Source organism: Varroa destructor, unplaced genomic scaffold (genome assembly GCF_002443255.2).
Source record: "Varroa destructor unplaced genomic scaffold, Vdes_3.0 BEIS01000006.1, whole genome shotgun sequence".
NCBI lineage: Eukaryota > Metazoa > Arthropoda > Arachnida > Mesostigmata > Varroidae > Varroa > Varroa destructor.
Genome location: NW_019211459.1, coordinates 32,016,114 through 32,020,379, shown reverse-complemented (window position 1 = coordinate 32,020,379; position 4,266 = coordinate 32,016,114). Strand labels below are relative to the sequence as shown.

General features: G+C 37.2%; 1 long non-coding RNA gene across 1 annotated transcript in view; it reads right to left on the bottom strand.

Moving 5' to 3' along the window:
- Positions 1-2,285: 2,285 nt before the first annotated feature.
- The window catches only part of LOC111253290 (uncharacterized), a 7,725-nt gene continuing 5,744 nt past the window's right edge, over positions 2,286-4,266 (bottom strand). The window contains exon 2 of the long non-coding RNA XR_002674559.2: positions 2,286-2,543. This is a non-coding gene — a long non-coding RNA (uncharacterized LOC111253290). The remainder of the gene's footprint in view (positions 2,544-4,266) is intronic.

Here is a 4,266-nt window from a genome sequence, read left to right as displayed (position 1 = left end):
GGTCAAATTCAGCGTAACTTAGAACGTAGAAATTTGAGGTCCCCGCTCTCAGATTGGATCCTATAATCAGAGGTTTCTAGAAAAACATAGCGTATGCCGTGTTTACCGGTAAACGTAACTCTCCAAAGTCACTTCGCGAAGGCTGATTTAGTCCTAATCGTAGCAAAAACCACTTCACCGTAATGAGCCTGAAAAGATTTGCGGGTTATTGAGGGGTAAGCTGGTAGAAATGCATATACTTGAGGTTAAGAGCCATCGCCGTACACGGCCTAAAAAGCTACTTCTGAAAACGGCTTTTCTTATTTTTCACGAAAAGAAATCTGTTGTGTTCTACCACTAATTCAAACGCTTTTTAAAAAGAAGCATCAATTATAAATCTAATCACTCCTAGTTTATAATAACCGATGACGTTCAGCCAATCATGCAAGTATATTTAACCGGCACTTAAGGAACCCAATAGACGAACAGCTTCTTTCTCTACACATAGCGGGTTTTCAGGTATTGGAGCTGTTTAACTTGTTTTTGAAACGTTTACAATGATGGCTTAATTAAGTATTTTCTAGGCAAAATGCGATAGATGGATGGGTAGAGCATCTGTGAAAACACTTCATTCATAAAGGACTTTCGTGTTTCCTAACCTAAATCTGCTTTTTATCTTCACATCTTCTTTTTAATAAACAGTATACACAATGTAGCTGGTGTTCCGTTCTATATTTACAAACGTTATGGACATTCTCTGTAGTAACTTTTTTCATTTGGCAAACCATAAAGGTTTGTGATGATCGATGCGTGTAGGATTATTTTGAACATCGTAAGCTGGCACGTAAACAGTGTAACACAGAAGGAACACGGACAAGAGAACTAACGCTTCGTCGCAATGCCTGCAGTAAAGGGTAAAACTATTATTATTGCGTTACACTTTACCAATTACGTAACATGGAATATTCTGTCTCATGAAGCTGCACACATACGATATATGAAATTATCAGGTACGAGGATCGAAGCTGGATCAGTAGAAATGATTTGTGAAATTCAATTCAAACGAATACCAACATCTTTAAGGATTAATTAGCTTCCGAAAAATGTAAAGATTGTGAGAACTACTAGTTCATAATCGGATAGCGTCCGACCATATCGATGCGTAACCTATACACGAGCTTGAATTAAATCCTATATGGCAAATATAGCGGATGATTTACTAAAAATTTGTACTATATTAAGAATCCATATTAATTCGCAGCTACCCTATCGTATATTACGACAGTATGCTGATGATTTATTTGTGTCCATAAGCCACATAGATACAGTTAGCTATTTAGTACGTGCGCTACTACAGAGTTGATTAGGAAATTGTATAGCATCTTTATTATGAAGCAATGTAACATAGAGCGGTACGCCGTGTATAAAAAGATTCCATTGCAAGTTAATCTCACACTCATTTCGAATATGGCGTCAAATAATAGCTAATAACTGACTGCCAGAGGAAGGAACGCATGGATATACAAAGTGTTTACTGCCTTTTGTTTGAAGCGTTCCATCTAAACGTTTTTCGGTACCTTTTTCACATTTCCATCCACTCGTTCCTGCCAGCCACTAAACGTCGAAAATGTCTCTCGTTCTGTCTTATTTACTTATTATATATATATATATATATATATGCTTACTTAGCCTGGCTCTAAATTTGTCGTTGACAGCAAAAACGGATGGCGTGTCATAGCCACTCATCTTTTCAATGTCTGTAGACGTTCGTTTATTCATTTATTTATCCATAACAGCTCAATGCGCTCATTCCGCGCCGGTATCCTCTAGTGCGCAGTGCATTCAACTTCATGTAGCTCTGTGAAACTTTTTCCTGCGATACTTACGGACATGTATTGGAGGGGCTCCCATTGACACCGAAGCCGGTGGCGTATTACTTACTGGTTTTCGATTTCGTCGTGAAGGGTGTGCCCTGTACATGCACGAAATATATGAGACTATGCGTATGAACCTCTACGTTTACCAAGTTAATCTCAAAGCCCTACTAAACCAATTAATGATAAGGCATATAGCAAATTCGACAAGATGTAACTCGTCCTAAAAACAAATATTTTAGGCAATAGAAAAGCACGCTGAGACGATATTCTTGTAAAAAACAAAACAGCCCCCTCTCCGACTACACATATAAAATTATATAATTACGTTTTGTTGAACGTATCTACTAATCGTATAAATATAGCTTTTGTTGACATGTGCTTTTAGTTGAAGTTATTCGATCAAGGGTAAAAACAATAAAAAAAAAAAACTAAGTTTTTCCGTTCGAGTTAGCCGAACATAATTTATTAAGCTAATATCATTTAGTAAGCACTATCGCCGCCAATACTATACATACTTCCAATAATCGGGGTATATATCCGCTTCGAATCCATCAATATCATGTCTGAATGCATGTTGGATTGATATTTCGAACAAGGTCTATACCCTGATCCAGCAGCACTGCGTTTCGTCCGCCGTAAACAAGCCCATTACTCCATTTTTCGTACTGCCAATCTCAATCGATGCGCCTAGAAAATGATCAAAGACCCACTGAGTTAGACACTGGCTTGGATTGACACCATATTGACCGGCCTTACGTTACAATGACTCACTAAACATCGTTATTTCAAGATGTTTTACCAAAGACATCGATTCGATCTAGGAAAAAATGATAAGGCTGTCCTGGGTTCAGTTTTCGGGTCAACGGGGTGTTTTGATAATAAAAAGGAGATTTTGATAATTAAAAAGATGATAAATAAAAGGAGGCGCCTAGTGATAAGCGTCTTTGAAATTTAGCATTTGCAGTATTTGAGGGGAACGGATGTTCTTTTGAACCGCTCTAAACTTATTAATTCAAGTTAAGGCAGTTAAAATTAATGCAGATCCTTCGGTGGGAAGGTAGGACTAGTACGTAAAATAGACACACTGTAGTTTGCTTGTTCATTAAAGTTCGAGTTAGTGTCTTTAAATTTTGTAAAAGCATTATCAAAAGGGTCTTTTGGTTTACTAACTGCTAAGACCGGTATCTAACTTTCTCCTGCGTAACTTTTAACGAAATCATACTATTTGAATATGCTTTGTGGGAGCTGGATGTACTCTGATGAATTTCTCAGTTCGGAATTCAAGTTACAGAATACTTACGATTAGCTTTAAATTTTATTATTGGTAATCAGTGCTACTAGCAGTCGTGCAACGGTGTACGGTGTTTTAGACGCTCGCTACTTTCTGGCATCGTAGGACGTGCGCCATTGATTTCACTGTCTGACCTTCGTCCCGAAAAACACTAACAGCGCGAATTCACGAAATCCAAGAGGGAATAACGTTTTGCTGGTCATCCCATTTGGGTAAAAGTTGCGTTGTACGCAAATAGAAACGCTCTAAAATAATTATTGATTGACATACATTTTTAATACATGTAGTATATTGTTTTAGTTATTCACTGCACAGGCTGTATTGCTTTGTACTGTTAGTGCAGCAAACCATAGTCTTTTTCAATCAGAAGCTTACTTTTTCGACTTATATAGTACATTACTATGATTTATAATATGATATGACATGCACTGGACTCCTATTAATGAGCATAACGTGTAGTCACGTTTCGGAATTTGTTCTGAATGATTTTGTGGGATCGGCTCCCACCGGCAATTTACCAATCTAGAAAATGATAAAGTCGAAAACAGATAGCAACTAGAGCGTTTCAGTTGTCTGTTGCATACAATATCATCGATTTTTATATAAATAATAATAAAATTATGAGTGGATTATATCTTTGGCTGCTTTTTATCATCCAAAGATTATTAGATTAAGAAAAATATGCTTCTACAAAAACGAGGATAGTTGATAAGAACTTAATGCATATAAACCACTAGAAATGTTGTCACTATTCTGACTTTACCGAAGCCTAGATAAAGAAGAGTAAGTACTGAGAAGCATTACTTCAACCGAAACATATACAGACTTACCTATAGTCGATAGATATGTAACGAGCTATCGATAAGATCGTTTCTATTATGTACGGGTCAATGAGGGCATTATCAGTCATGGAAATTAGATTTGGCAAGGCCACCCAGCCGGTGTTGATATAGTGGTAACCCATTTGTCTATTGAACCTACAAATGCGTACTAATCTGGGTTTGAAACAGGGTGTGGATACATACCATTTCATGCTGGAAACCAGCCATATCAAGAACAATGTTTAACGACATTACCGGACATTGCACCCAACGCATTTATTTTGGGCCAACTTTAGAT